This window comes from Cololabis saira, chromosome 14 (genome assembly GCF_033807715.1).
Source record: "Cololabis saira isolate AMF1-May2022 chromosome 14, fColSai1.1, whole genome shotgun sequence".
NCBI classification, from domain to species: domain Eukaryota; kingdom Metazoa; phylum Chordata; class Actinopteri; order Beloniformes; family Belonidae; genus Cololabis; species Cololabis saira.
In genome coordinates, this window is record NC_084600.1 from 44,694,996 (window position 1) to 44,711,417 (window position 16,422).

Sequence of the window (16,422 nt, forward strand, 5' to 3'; positions counted from 1 at the left end):
TATATGCATGTGTGTGTATGTACATATATGTATGTGTGTGTATGTACATATATGTATGTGTGTGTGTGTACATATATGTATGTGTGTGTGTGTATGTACATATATGTATGTGTGTGTATGTACATATATGCATGTGTGTGTATGTACATATATGCATGTGTGTGTGTGTGTGTACATATATGTATGTGTGTGTGTGTATGTACATATATGTATGTGTGTGTGTGTATGTACATATATGTATGTGTGTGTATGTACATATATGTATGTGTGTGTGTGTATGTACATATATGTATGTGTGTGTATGTACATATATGTATGTGTGTGTATGTACATATATGTATGTGTGTGTGTGTACATATATGCATGTGTGTGTGTGTACATATATGCATGTGTGTGTATGTACATATATGTATGTGTGTGTATGTACATATATGTATGTGTGTGTGTGTACATATATGCATGTGTGTGTATGTACATATATGTATGTGTGTGTATGTACATATATGCATGTGTGTGTGTGTGTACATGTATGTATGTGTGTGTATGTACATGTATGTGTGTGTGTGTGTGTGTGTGTATGTATGTGTGTGTGTGTGTGTGTATGTACATATATGTATGTGTGTGTGTGTGTATGTACATATATGCATGTGTGTGTATGTACATATATGTATGTGTGTGTATGTACATATATGCATGTGTGTGTATGTACATATATGTATGTGTGTGTATGTACATATATGTATGTGTGTGTATGTACATATATGCATGTGTGTGTGTGTACATGTATGTATGTGTGTGTGTGTATGTACATATATGTATGTGTGTGTATGTACATATATGCATGTGTGTGTGTGTACATGTATGTATGTGTGTGTGTGTACATGTATGTATGTGTATGTACATATATGTATGTGTGTGTATGTACATATATGTATGTGTGTGTGTGTGTATGTACATATATGCATGTGTGTGTATGTACATATATGTATGTGTGTGTATGTACATATATGTATGTGTGTGTATGTACATATATGTATGTGTGTGTGTGTACATGTATGTATGTGTGTGTGTATGTACATATATGTATGTGTGTGTGTGTACATGTATGTATGTGTGTGTGTATGTACATATATGCATGTGTGTGTGTGTACATGTATGTATGTGTGTGTGTGTATGTACATATATGTATGTGTGTGTATGTACATATATGCATGTGTGTGTGTGTACATGTATGTATGTGTGTGTACATATATGTATGTGTGTATTACAATCCCTCCCGTGTAGTATGGTGCGACCGCCGGCATCCTCCAGACTTTGCTTAACAAACGAGACGCCGCTCTCCGGCTGCAGAAACCAGAAACCCTGCGAGCTCTTCAGGCTCCGTGTTGAGTCTTTTCTTGTTTTAGTCTCATTAATTCTGGGATAAAACGTTGATGATGTGCTGCAGCGTTTTAACTACAAGTACAGATGTCATGTAAAGCTAAATGTTTGAGCTCCTTTCATGTACCGTAACGGGCCTGGAGCCCAGATCGTTAGATCTGGAACTACTCACAGTTTTCTCTGTTTCTGCTGTAAGACGTCTGACTCGGTCATCAAACATTTCTCTGAAGACTTTCACATTCTTACGTCAGGTGTTTGAGACCAGAGGAGGAAACAGATCTGTGGTTTTAGCCTCTTTACCACCAGTCCTGCACAAACGCATCACTACAGAAACCCACCGGTTTAACCAGCAAACACGCAGAACAACGTTGGTGTCATTAAACATCACAGTAACTAGCAGGAGCTGCTGTGATTTTGAGTTTTTTCAGTGTTGTAGCCAATCATGTTAGATAAATTGAAATTAATTAGGAATAGAAAATATATAATGGACTAGGTGAACACAGAAGAAACAATGAGGAGTCCAATTCATATGAAAACCACAGACACAACTTAAGTTTGAAAATAATAATTTATATTGCAAAGTTTCACACAATAAGTAAACAAAATGATGGTAAACACACAAGTCTCAAGTTCTGAGTTTTTGGAAGTTTCTCTTCCTCAAAGAGTTCTTCTTCATTGATTCATTGAATCAAGGAACAAGAGTCAAGTATCTTCATTCAGTTCAACAAGGTTTGATCCACCAGTTGGAGGTTTAATTGAGTCCAGGCTAGCGCCATCAAGGATTGAAGAGATTCTTAGTCCAAACCCATTCAAAGGTTTCAACTAAAAAACCTGACCGCTGGTAGCTGAATATAAGCATTTTAAAGTGCCATTAAGGTCGCCGTCTGCCGGCGTCTGCTTGCGTTGCACCGGCCCAGCGTTGATCACAGAAGACGTAGACCAGAACCAGACTGACCTGTAACCAGTCCGACGTAAACCAGAACCGGTCTAACGAAGACCAGAACCAGACTGACCCGTGCTGTACTACCCGGGCAGACAGATTTAGACGGTACAGTTGGTGTGTATCTGGTTCTGGTTAGTGTGTATCTGGTTGGTGTGTAGGGATGGGAATCGAGAACCGGTTCTTGTTCAGAACTGGTTCCCAGTGTTTCAATTCCTTGTAATCGTTTGGAAATTTTGCAAATGATTCCCTTATCGATTCCTGTGGGAACGATCAACGTCATCACACACGTTGCATAAGCCAGTAGTCGATAGCAAACACAGCACCAAAGTGATCAAACACTCGACAGTCCGGTAACAACAAGACAACTTGAAATACTTGCCAACTGAATATTTCATCAAAAGGAGGAAATACTTCCAACATGCAACAACATTTGCACATACATTGTTGGAATACCAATCAATGAATGTTGTGTTTTCGATCTGCTCAGGACCAATGTTCCCTCTAAACTGCGCGCGTGCGCAATCGCGCACTGCCCGCATATTCTCAGCGCACAAGAAAGTCTATCCAGCGCAGTGCTTTAAGTGGGCCGGTACGCGCCGGTACGGAGTACCCCCACTTCTCAATATTAGCCTCTGGCGTACTGGGACTTCTCATGAGCTCAGTACTCTGCTCTCTCCTTGCGACTTGGCTACAGTGGCGTTGCAACGCGACTGCCCCTCGTGAGACGTTCATTCGCAAAGCCTGATTTATGGTTCCGCGCTAAATCGACGCAGAGCCTACGCCGTAGGGTACGCGGCGACGCGCAACGTACATGCGCGTCGCCGCGTACGCTACGGCGTAGGCTCTGCGTTGGTGTAACGCGGAACCATAAATCAGTTTACGGAGGTCCCGCGAGTCGAGAGGAGGAGAAGTATTCAAGGATTTGGGGAATACAAGGAGCTGTGGGGATCCCGGACATGAGAAAGTCTGAAGCCTCTGCTAAAAGCTGTCCATACCATTGCTGGGTATACCAGCAGTACTGGAGTTGAGGGGGGATGGCATCCCCCCTGAAATAAAAACGGTTTAAATCATCCCCCCCTGAAATAAAAACGGTCCAAATCATCCCCCCCTGAAATAAAAACGGCCCAAATCATCCCCCCCTGAAATAAAAACGGTCCAAATCATCCCCCCTGAAATAAAAACGGTCCAAATCATCCCCCCTGAAATAAAAACGGTCCAAATCATCCCCCCCTGAAATAAAAACGGTCCAAATCATCCCCCCTGTAAAACTACCATCCCTCCTTCCCATCCCTTATGTCATTTCATCAATGAATGTGGTTTTACTGCTATTTCAACATTTAGAGTCATCACCAGAAAAATAACACCAGAAAAATAACTTATTTGACAATTTCCACCTGTTTCAAGTCAATTTTCACTTGAAATAAGTAGAAAAATCTGCCAGTGGAACAAGATTTATCTTCTTATTACAAGCAAAAAAAATCTTGTTCCACTGGCAGATTTTTCTACTTATTTCAAGTGAAAATTGACTTGAAACAAGTGAAAATGGTCAATTAAAACAAAATTTTGTCGACATTTCAACTTTTTTCATAACATTTTTGACTTTTTTTTCTCAAAATCTCAACTTTTCTCTGGACATTTTGACTTTTTTCTCAAAACTTTTTTTCTCGACATTTCGATTTTTTTCTCTCAAAATTTCGAGAAAAAAGTCGAAATTTTCACCTGTTTCAAGTAGATTTTCACTTAAAATAAGTAGAAAAATCTGCCAGTGGAACAAGACTTTTTTGCTTGTAATAAGAAGATAAATCTTGTCCCACTGGCAGATTTTTCTACTTATTTCAAGTGAAAATTTACTTGAAACAGGTGAAAATTGTTGTTTTTTCCAGTGACGAGTCTTGTTTTTAAGTGTAATGAGATACTTAAAAATAAAGCGTGCATATGTGATGTTGCTCACAGTCGTCCTCAGTTTGCTCAGGGAGCTTGCGTGTGTGCCCAGATACATGAAAAATTAGAGGGAACATTGCTCAGGACCAACGTCAGTAATTCTACACCCAGCAGCAGCAGCGTTAGCATGTCCTCGGCTAATAATACTGCTGTTAACTATTTAACTAACGAACACTGCCGATCATATTAGCGCCATTTGCCTCATTGTTGTCCTTTTTTCCCCAAATGAGAATCGATGAGGGAATCGATAAAGAACTCAATCGTTAAGTAGAATCGAAAATGGAGTTGGAATCGTAAAAATCGTATCAATTCCCATCCCTATTGGTGTGTATCTGGTTGTTTTTTTGGCCAAAGTAACCAGTCTCAAAAATGTCTTTTGGGCTTTAGCAGGATCTTATTGAGAAAAGTTGGACATGTAGCTGCAAATACAGAATTACAATACACAATATATGGATAAATGAAGCTATAATAACAAGTTAAAATACAAGATTGATTCACCAGTGATCGTATTATAGTCAAAATACCGATTGACCTCATAGTTTTTTTACAGACAAGTTCAGTACGGCACTTCCATGTTCATTTCTCATCAACTATGACACCTAAGAATTTAATAGCAGAAACTTGAGTTAATTCAACATTGTCTGGTCGGTGTGTATCTGGTTGGTTGGTGTGTATGTGGTTGGTTGGTGTGTATTTGGTCGGTGTGTATCTGTATCTCCATCGTTACTCGTGCTGCTCTCGTGCCAGACGGAGACGGAGGACGGGGGAGTATCTGTAGGAGTATTTGTAGTAGTAGCTGAGAGACGACTGTAGTCTCTCCTGGACCGACGGCCGCCGGCCGGCCGTGGCGTGGGAGGGATTCCTCTGGATTCCTCTTGATTCCTCTTGGCAGCCGCCGCCGTCTGGCCTCCCAGATTTAAGAGAACGTCTCGCGTATCGATGTTTACTCAGATCTTTGGACTCTGCTATTGATTTGTTCACTTTATGTTCAAAAAGGAAAGAAAACGGGAGAGAGGAGGGAGGGAGGAAACTCTTCTTGTCTTATCTCGGTTCTCCGTCTCGGCGCTTGTTTCTGCATCGGCAGCTGAGCGAAACCGAAGGATTCAGAAACAGTAGATAAATTATTACAGGGGAGTTTTGTTCAGCAGAGCTCGGACGGTTCCCATGGAGACGGTTCGGTGGTTCGGTGGCGTGAAGAGTCTGCACGTCAGGGTTTTTAACGTTTAAGGCGCTTATGAACGTCTGCACCTCAGAGTTGGATCACCAACTTCTGCTGCCGTTGCTGCTGGAATAAAGTGAACAAGAATCTCCGTCAGAGTCTCTTTCTCTGATGTCACATCCTGATCAGACGTCTGACTCCAACCCCCCGACCAATCGGTGGCCTGGAGTGTGATGACATCACAGCCCGACTCAGCCGCTTAGAACCTCGGCAGAGTAGATACAGAAAAGTATCTACTCTCACGTTAGACCCCTGGTGGGAAAGAACCAAAACGAGTGGAGGAGACGAGTAGGAGTTGGTGGAAAAGAACCATTAGAGACTCCTCGTCTCTCTTCTGTCTCCCGGCTGCGTCACATTCTCCAAACATTAGGTGTTATGGACGTGTGCTTTAGCGCCAGACTCTTAACTAAACATTTAACTCGTCCGCCTCCTCGTCTGAGGGGAAACGAAGTTAAAGGTGGAGGCGATGATGAAGCATTAGCGTCTCTTTAAGTGGATTAAGTGGAGATGTGATCATCGTCTGGTGAAGTGTGTTAGCCGGGTCGTCCCGTCCTCCTCGCTGCAGGTGGCTAATCCGCTAAAGACGGAAACATCCCCGGAGACGAGCGTTGGTCTCAGCAGGAAACCCGGGAACGATCTGGACCAGAGGAGGTTAAACCCAAACCCCTCCAGAGCTGCTCTAACGTGCTATGCTAGCGGCAGAAGTCGAGGCGGTGTCTCTGTGTCGTAGCCGGCGGCTACATCTGATGACGAAGACATGTGTCGGTGGAGGACGGACGTCTGGGACGTCTGGGACGTCTGGGACGTCTGGGACGTTTGGTCCTCGGCTCGGGGGGTTCAGGGCCGGTTCAGGTTCAAACATGATGACATCACTGAAGAGACGAGCCTCCACATCTGTGTTTGTGTTTTACGTCAGTAGATCAGTTCATCACCGCGGGGACGGCAGCTTTGGGAGAGCAGATATCTTGTAGAAACTAAATAAAGGTGTTACGGAGAGGTCGTTATATTCACGCCCTGGTGGGCGTCTCAGACCGGAACCATGTTGTCTGAAAGGTCGGCATCTTCACAGTCACAGGTGATAACAACGATCTCTGCGTATGAAAGGTTCTCCCAGTAAAACCGGAGCGACTCCGACGGTTTCAGGACGAGGTGCTGATGCTGAGACGGAGGAGTAATAATGATAATGCTAATAATAATAATAATAATAATAATAACTAAAGTTGCAAGCAGCGATGAACGGGCCCTCGCGCGTACAATTTTCGGTTTTGGCCATGGCACCAAGATACTTTTCTTTAAGTTGTGACATGATACAGGTGTGTACCGATTTTCGTGCATGTACGTCAAACCGTATTGTGGGGCTTGAGGCACAAAGTTTTCTAGGGGGCGCTGTTGAGCCGTTAGGCCACGCCCATTAATGCAAACCATTAAATATCAAATTTTTCACCAGGCCTGGCTTGGTGCAAAATTTGGTGACTTTTGGGGCACGTTTACACCAGTGGTCCATGGACATTAATATTTGGTACAGTTACCAAGAACCAGTGGTCCATGGACATTAATATTTGGTACAGTTACCAAGAACCAGTGGTCCATGGACATTAATATTTGGTACAGTTACCAAGAACCAGTGGTCCATGGACATTAATATTTGGTACAGTTACCAAGAACCAGTGGTCCATGGACATTAATATTTGGTACAGTTACCAAGAACCAGTGGTCCATGGACATTAATATTTGGTACAGTTACCAAGAACCAGTGGTCCATGGACATTAATATTTGGTACAGTTACCAAGAACCAGTGGTCCATGGACATTAATATTTGGTACAGTTACCAAGAACCAGTGGTCCATGGACATTAATATTTGGTACAGTTACCAAGAACCAGTGGTCCATGGACATTAATATTTGGTACAGTTACCAAGAACCAGTGGTCCATGGACATTAATATTTGGTACAGTTACCAAGAACCAGTGGTCCATGGACATTAATATTTGGTACAGTTACCCCAAGAACCAGTGGTCCATGGACATTAATATTTGGTACAGTTACCAAGAACCAGTGGTCCATGGACATTAATATTTGGTACAGTTACCAAGAACCAGTGGTCCATGGACATTGATATTTGGCCACAAATCCAAGAACCAGTGGTCCATGGACATTAATATTTGGTACAGCTACCAAGAACCAGTGGTCCATGGACATTAATATTTGGTACAGTTACCAAGAACCAGTGGTCCATGGACATTAATATTTGGTACAGTTACCAAGAACCAGTGGTCCATGGACATTAATATTTGGTACAGTTACCAAGAACCAGTGGTCCATGGACATTAATATTTGGTACAGTTACCCCAAGAACCAGTGGTCCATGGACATTAATATTTGGTACAGTTACCAAGAACCAGTGGTCCATGGACATTAATATTTGGTACAGTTACCAAGAACCAGTGGTCCATGGACATTAATATTTGGTACAGTTACCAAGAACCAGTGGTCCGTGGACATTAATATTTGGTACAGTTACCCCAAGAACCAGTGGTCCATGGACATTAATATTTGGTACAGTTACCAAGAACCAGTGGTCCATGGACATTAATATTTGGTACAGTTACCAAGAACCAGTGGTCCATGGACATTAATATTTGGTACAGTTACCAAGAACCAGTGGTCCATGGACATTAATATTTGGTACAGTTACCCCAAGAACCAGTGGTCCATGGACATTAATATTTGGTACAGTTACCAAGAACCAGTGGTCCATGGACATTAATATTTGGTACAGTTACCAAGAACCAGTGGTCCATGGACATTGATATTTGGCCACAAATCCAAGAACCAGTGGTCCATGGACATTAATATTTGGTACAGCTACCAAGAACCAGTGGTCCATGGACATTAATATTTGGTACAGTTACCAAGAACCAGTGGTCCATGGACATTAATATTTGGTACAGTTACCAAGAACCAGTGGTCCATGGACATTAATATTTGGGTGATTCTCACGAAATTGCATTTTGACATGCCTGTAAGGATTTTATAGACTAAACTACTAAAACAATCATACATTTGTATTATATATCAAACTAGGTTATGTACTAATTGTAGGACTACTGTTGTCTTTGCATTTAATGAATTACTCTATATTTTATGACAACATTTCAACCTTAAAGTTCATTACCGTAACGTGTCCGGGCTTTTATTTTTTATCTTAAACCCCAAATTATCACAATACATCCTCATAATTTAATATACATATAAATACAAAAAATGGTTGGTGTTATACCCTTTAACTAGCAGTGTTACCATTTTGGGCCAACTATTTGTGAATAACTACTTTCTGGGCCAAACATATGTGTCCGGAGCATGAACAGTTCATTTCCGTAACAGAGATATTTGTCTCCATTAAAATCCCTGTGTTCCAACAAATAAAGTTTTTTTGTCCCATGATGCCTCTTGTGGAAGAGAAGTTGCAAAATGGCTACCAGGTAAGATCATCTTTCAAGTTCTTCCAGTAGATATGTTAAAAACTGTAATTATATACACCCCTTGGCATACTACTACTGTTCATTACCGTAACAGGGTATATTAAAAATAGTTTTGTAAATAATAACTTTATATTCTGTGGAAAAGTAACTTTTATAGAGCTTAACTGTTAGTGAAAATATTTCTGCCCAGTCATGCTAGCTGTGCTAATTATTGCTAGCAACATGGAACTGCCATTCATTACCGTAACGCTCTGCATTCATTACCGTAACATATGCAAGGCTGTTACGGTAATGAAAGGAAGTGTTACGGTAATTTATTATATATGTATAATCGGGGCTACAGATTTTGTGGTTCGTTTTCTCGGGTTTATATTGTACTGTAGCAGCATTTATTCTCATATCTACTAACTACCTAGCTAGTTTTAGCCATTTTAGCTAATTTAATAAGTTATAAAAAATTACGGGAATGGGTTACAGACTTACTTTGGTAACACTTTGCAATAAGGGTCCCTTAATTAACATTAGTTAATACATTATTAAGCATTAATTAACAGTTTACAGATCATTATTACGTATAATTTAGGATTAATTAATGTAGCCTATTAGTAAGCAGAACTGTTTACTACTCAAAGTTAGTTAATAAATTAAGTAATAATAAAAGTTGAATAATGTAATTAGTTATTATGTATGCATTACTTAGAATTAATTAACACATTAGTTTATATTAATGCTTAATAATGTATTAACTAATGTTAATTAAGGGACCCTTATTGTAAAGTGTTACAATATTAGAAATATACTTGTATCAAGACTGGCGGTATTCAATAATGTTGTATAACCATTGTAATTAAGATCAGGAGATGTGGCAAAACAGAGAGCAGCCAGAGAAGCTACAAAGGCCAGGGTGCAGAAGCACAGAGAAAAGGTTAGGTCTGATCCAGACCTTCTTGAGGAATCCAGAAGGAAGGAAAGAGAGAGGTTAGAACTGTGTGTCGTCACAAAGATAGCATTACAAGAATGTGTGTGTGTGGGGCTAGGGAATACACTATGTTGATAAGTATCCTCACAAAGATAGCATTACAAGGATGTATGTGTGGGCGGGAATAGGATTCAGGGGTTGAGGTTTAGGGGTTGATTTGAGATTTGGGAGATAGAAAACATAAAGTTGCAATTCAATTGTAAAAAATGTGTTATTGAAATAAATAATTATTTGATATTCTGTATTACATGCAGGTATAAGAAGAGAAAAGAGAGGGGACTTTTAAAGTCGATTGGCGAACTCACTGCTAAACAGCAACAAAAACAAAGAGCCAAGTGGAACGAAAATTCCAAAAGGTACAAGAAGAAGAACAAAAGCCTCCAGGCAATTCTTAATGACAGCCCCCCATCTGATGGATCTGAGGACCAACCCCTACAGCCCAGGCCAGTGCTACTGCCAAGGGATGAACAATCCTGTAACAAGGTGTTATAGCTTTTATATCTCAGCACTCACCCATTCACTCACTCACTCACTCACTCACTGCTCTCTCACTCACTCACTCACTCACTCACTCACTCACTCACTCACTCACTCACTCACTCACTCACTCACTCGCTCACTGTCACTCACTGGCTCGCTCACTCACTCACTCTGTCTCACTCACTGCCCTCTCTGTCACTGGCTCGCTCACTCACTGGCTCACTCACTCACTCACTCACTCACTCACTCACTCACTCACTCACTCACTCACTGCCCTCTCTGTCACTCACTCACTCACTCACTCACTCACTCACTCACTCACTCACTCACTCACTCACTCACTCACTCACTCACTCACTCACTCACGTCAGTCTCTGACTTACTCACTCACACTTTGTCTTACTTATTCACTCACTGTCTCACTCTCTCTTCCAGGAGGACACTCAATCAACCAGAAGAACTCAGACCAGTGACCCAACACAATCACCCCCTGGTCCAATGACATCAACACCTAAAAGAGCAATGTCTGTGAAGAAAAAACTCCAGCTAACAAAAAAACTGAAGATCACACTGACAAAGCTAGAGAAGAAAAACAAGGAGCTGGACAACCTGAGAAAAAAAATAAAACGTCTTGAAGCAAAGAATTCTGCGAGGCTGCATCAGACACAAAGGAAGCTGGCAGACAGAAGGAAGGTTGCACAGAACAGACGCCACGACATGAGAAGGCAGATCCACACATTCTTTCACAGAGATGACATCACAACCGTGATCAATGGAAAAACTGGAGAAATCAGGAGAAATGGCGCAATCTTTAGGAAGAGATCTCTCACTGACACACTAGAGAATCTCCACAAGGTCTTTCTGAGCGAAAATCCCTCTATGAAGATTTCCCGCTCGCAGTTCTGCAAGCATCGTCCATTGTGGATTGTGAGCCCAAAAGTGAAGGATAGGGAGACGTGTGCCTGTAAACTCCATGAAAATTTCACATACAAAGTGAAAAAGCTGCATCAGCTTGGGTTGATAAATTGCAATAAGCCGGCAGACCTGGTCAGCTTAACGGTGTGTGACTTGAGCAACATCGACTGCGCATATAACCGTTGCAACACCTGCAGAGACAGCATGTTGCCAGTTGTGATGGACCCAGCCACGAAGAACAACATCGTGAGATGGAACGAGTGGGTGACAAAAACGTCACCATACTCAAAAAAATCCTCTGATGGCACCACAACTGAGGTTGAAGGCAAACACACTGCTCTGGAAATTAAAGCGGCCAGCCTACAACAACTGGTGGAGAAAACAACCAATGACCTGCCACGTTTCAAGGTGCACCTCTTCAATATAGCACACCAGTTCAGAGAGATCAGGCAGCTGAAAGAGAGATTGGTGGAAGATGAAGTAGTTGTACATTTTGACTACAGTGAAAATTACAACTGTAAGTGGAGCAAAGAAATAAAGGACACACACTTTGGTGGAGGTCACAAACAGGTTACTTTGCATACTGGTGTCCTGTATGTGAGTGAGGGACAGCCGGAAGCCTTTGCCACGGTATCCAGCAGTCTAAAGCACGATGCTGTAGCGACGTGGGCACACCTGGATCCAGTGTGGCAGCATATAAAATCCAGTCACCCCACAGTAAAACATGTCCACCTGGTGTCTGATGGGCCAACTTCCCAATACCGCAACAAGGTTTGTTATGAGCAATAACTTTTGGACTGATATTGATTGGTCAGAATTTTAAAAATCCATCAGTAAAACATGAGACAGACAAAAATACCCTATATACTCACTGTAACTCACTCACTCACTCACTCACTCACTCACTCACTCGCTCACTCACTCGCTCACTGCCACTCCTGTCTTTTTCTTTCACTCACTCACTCACTCACTCACTCACTCACTCACTCACTCACTCACTCACTCACTCACTCACTCACTCACTCACTCACTCACTCACTCACAACATTTAACCCCTCTATCTTTCTCCCCCCCCCACCCCCAGGTCTCCTTCTACTTGGCGTCCACAGTGCCTTTTATAAAAGGTTTCAAGTCCGTGACCTGGAATTTTACAGAGGCATCACACGGGAAAGGTGCGCCAGACGGTGTCGGAGGAGCACTGAAAAATCTTGCTGACAGGCTGGTAGCCTATGGAACGGACATACCTGATGCTGAGGCCTTGCTGCACAACCTCTCCGAGCAGAGTTCAGTGAAACTCTTCAAGGTGACTGAAGAGGACATTGAAACATGTGGAGAGTTAGTGCCCCCATCACTTAAGACAGTGCAAGGCACCCTGAAAGTACATCAAGTAAGGTGTCACTCAGTAAACAATCAAATTACGACGATTCCCATTATGTTCACAGAATAAATGTGTAACGTAATATACTTTTCTGTTTTTTTTTAGCTTATCGCAACAGAACCAGGGAAGATCAGAGTGAGGGAGGTGTCATGCTTCTGTAAGCCTGCATGTGACTGCTACACTCCAAATGAAGTCATTCTCAGAGAAGAGAAGGAAAATGAGGACTCTATTGGAGTTGGGCAATGGGTGCTTGTTAAGTATGACGGATGCCTGTATCCTGGTACGGTAACACAGGTAGGAATGTGTTGGTGTTAAGTGACGTCAAGGTTTTAAGATTATTACATTGTAATAAGATGGTAATTTCTCTTCACACCATGTCGTGCCACAGCCTTCAGCAGGCCCACGAGTGACCACTGGTGGGGCTGGTGTTCCTGACCTGCTTCGGCCACTCCGCGGCGAGTGGCTGTTGCATGGCACGGTGCTTCTCTCGCCCAGCAGTAGAAATATGTTATTGTTGTTCTGTAGCGCCCCCCATGGTGGTTTTGTAAATAGAACAACAACATTTATCTTATACAAGACCGTTGACCCAGAAATGCAAGTGTCAGAGAGCGACAGGCATAGAGCACATATCATAAAAGACGCTTCCTTTTCTAGAAAAAAATAAATAAAAATTGGCCTGTTTAGCTTGAGATTTCTCAGGAACAGAGGCACGTAGAAATAAATGGTTTGTCCCTATTTGAAGCAGAAAGTTTCACCTTTCAAACGAGCCATAGTATGTGTCCATAGATATAACATAGAATATGATGTGGCTCTACAAAAATCGTCAACAATGGTCTAAATTGCTGGTACCAGGATTAAAACTTTGGAAAACATCGCGGCACTCAATGAGTTAAGCTGCACGACCAGGGTTAGTTGCTTCTTAACGTGGCTTATCCATTCGCCTGAAGCATGATTGTTCATTGTTTGAGCTATTGTAGGGCAGCTCACTTAACACTGAGTGTGATTATTTTTTTTGTCTTCTCTAGATCGTAGGTGATGAATTTGAGGTTGAAACAATGGAGTCTGCAGGTGGAAATTGTTTCTACACCCCCGCGACCAGGATCCCAGGGGACAAGGTCTGGTATTTTAAGCAAAACATCTTGGACCTCATCCCTGAACCCATGCCGACGACATCATCAGCCAGGCATTTCAGTGTTGCCCCAGAAATATGGGCAAAACACAAGTAAGGGAGGGTAGAAAGGGGGAGGAGGGTTGGAGGGTTGTTGAAGGTTGTTCATTGATTATTGTATTGTATTAATTATTGTATTGAATTGATTATTTTTACATTTTATTGATAGTGGTTCTGTTATGCATATGTTATACATAACATTCTGTTATGTTTTAATGAATTGAAAATGTTATTGTTGATTGTGGTTACATTAAACGTTCTCTGAATTGCTCTTGATTCATTGTTTTTTTCGTAAAGTCAAGCTTAATTTTTCATTACCCAAGACAATCTAATCATTCAGTAGTTCTAATGTAGCTTTACATAATAAACAGTGAAAAAGATTGGACCATATAGCCTAATTTGTGAATACTAAAAACATAGCTTCTATGTAAGAATGCTGTGTGAGGTCATTACCGTAACAAAACTTTTCATTACCGTAACAGCTTTTCATTACCGTAACACTTGCTATATATGTAAATATTTGGATGGGAATGAGTGAAAACTTCAAATTTTATTTTTGTACAGGAACTATTTGTCAAGTCTTTTAAGATTACTGAATTGACTTTTTTTTTTTTTTTGTAAAATTTACACTACAAGAAAGATTTAGTGTAAAACATGTAATTTTGTTACGGTAATGAACATAATCACTAAAATTAATGTATCAATAAAAAAAATTCTGAGTGTTTACACTATGTGGCTATTCTGAACTATTAATAGAACATACATGAAAAAAATAAAAGGTCTACTTTTCATACATATTCAGTTATCATCAATTGAAAATGTGTTACGGTAATGAACTTATTTGGTCAATGACTCAATAAAACATTCCAAAAATGTATTAAAAAACATGTATTGATCACTCATTTTAATTGAACCAGTTAATTGAGACCCTGCTTGCTACTAATGAGAGAAAAACCTAGCAAAATTGACCCCAAATTGTTTTTGCAAAAGTTAGGACAGTTTCGTGAGAATCACCCATTTGGTACAGTTACCAAGAACCAGTGGTCCATGGACATTAATATTTGGTACAGTTACCCCAAGAACCAGTGGTCCATGGACATTAATATTTGGTACAGTTACCAAGAACCAGTGGTCCATGGACATTAATATTTGGTACAGTTACCAAGAACCAGTGGTCCATGGACATTAATATTTGGTACAGTTACCAAGAACCAGTGGTCCGTGGACATTAATATTTGGTACAGTTACCCCAAGAACCAGTGGTCCATGGACATTAATATTTGGTACAGTTACCAAGAACCAGTGGTCCATGGACATTAATATTTGGTACAGTTACCAAGAACCAGTGGTCCATGGACATTAATATTTGGTACAGTTACCAAGAACCAGTGGTCCATGGACATTAATATTTGGTACAGTTACCAAGAACCAGTGGTCCATGGACATTAATATTTGGTACAGTTACCAAGAACCAGTGGTCCATGGACATTGATATTTGGCCACAAATCCAGTTTCCTGATATTTATATGTACTTAATTTCTACGCCGGGGAAATACACGAAGCAAAGCTTGAAGGCTTACAAAAGTCTTGACGCTTGGTCCGACTCCAAGGCAGGATTTGTTGGAGAAATTAAAGTGATGAGGACACCGAACTTTGGGTTCTGCAGAGGTTCTGCAGAGGTTTTGCAGGTCGGGTGGGGGTCCTTTTTGACCCCTAGGTTGGTGATTACAGATGAGAGCGGGAGGTTCTGGCCGGAGAAGGTGGTGCTGGTTATTGGGGATGAGTCTACCTGGTGTGGGTTAGGGTTAGTTAGGGTTGTGCTGGTCAGAACGGCTTCTGTCTTGGTGCTGTTTAACTACAGGAAGTGATGTCACAGTGATGTCACAGACCTCCTGCATCCATCAAGCCTCTCTGAGGAAGAAGCTGCTTTAACAGGCTCCATAAACGCCACCAAACAGCGTTCTGGTTCGGTGAATCCTCCGCCGGTTCGTGACCCGCAGCGCCGGGACGGTTCCCTGCAGGAAGTCTCTGTTGTATTATGGGATTTCTGGCTGTTTTAATAGATTCTCTGAGGCCGGCGTCGTCGTGGGGACGGCGGCGTCGCCCTGGGGGGGGTTTGTCTCGCAGGAAGAAGCTAAATCAACATTTGTGGAGCGATAAACACGTTTCATTGATGGTGTTCTGTTAAGAGAAGGAATGTGATCTCTGTGACCCCCAACGCTGAAACTCGTCTTGTTCTACTCCCTGTGGGTAGATGTCCATCTTTCGCACATGCTCAGTACAGCAAATTCTTTCTTTATTTCTTTATTTCATTCATTAAAAGAAAAGCAAAACAGTTCAATATAATTACAACAAATCTCTTTCCTTGAATGAAAGGAAACAGAAAAAAGACTAAGCTTATTTTATCTGTCCCTTTTTCCCAAGAAATAAAATTTCAATTAATGTAATAATAAAAAAAACATTTTTTTCAAGAACTCGAGAAAAAAGTCGAAATATTGAGAAAAAAGTTGAAATATCGAGACAAAAGTTGAAATGT

The 16,422-nt window shown here is 41.4% G+C and overlaps 1 protein-coding gene across 1 annotated transcript in view; it reads left to right on the top strand.

Annotated features, from left to right (window-relative positions):
* Positions 1 to 16,422, top strand: part of LOC133460116 (protocadherin-16-like) — a 178,361-nt gene that overhangs the window by 106,545 nt on the left and 55,394 nt on the right. The window lies entirely within an intron of this gene.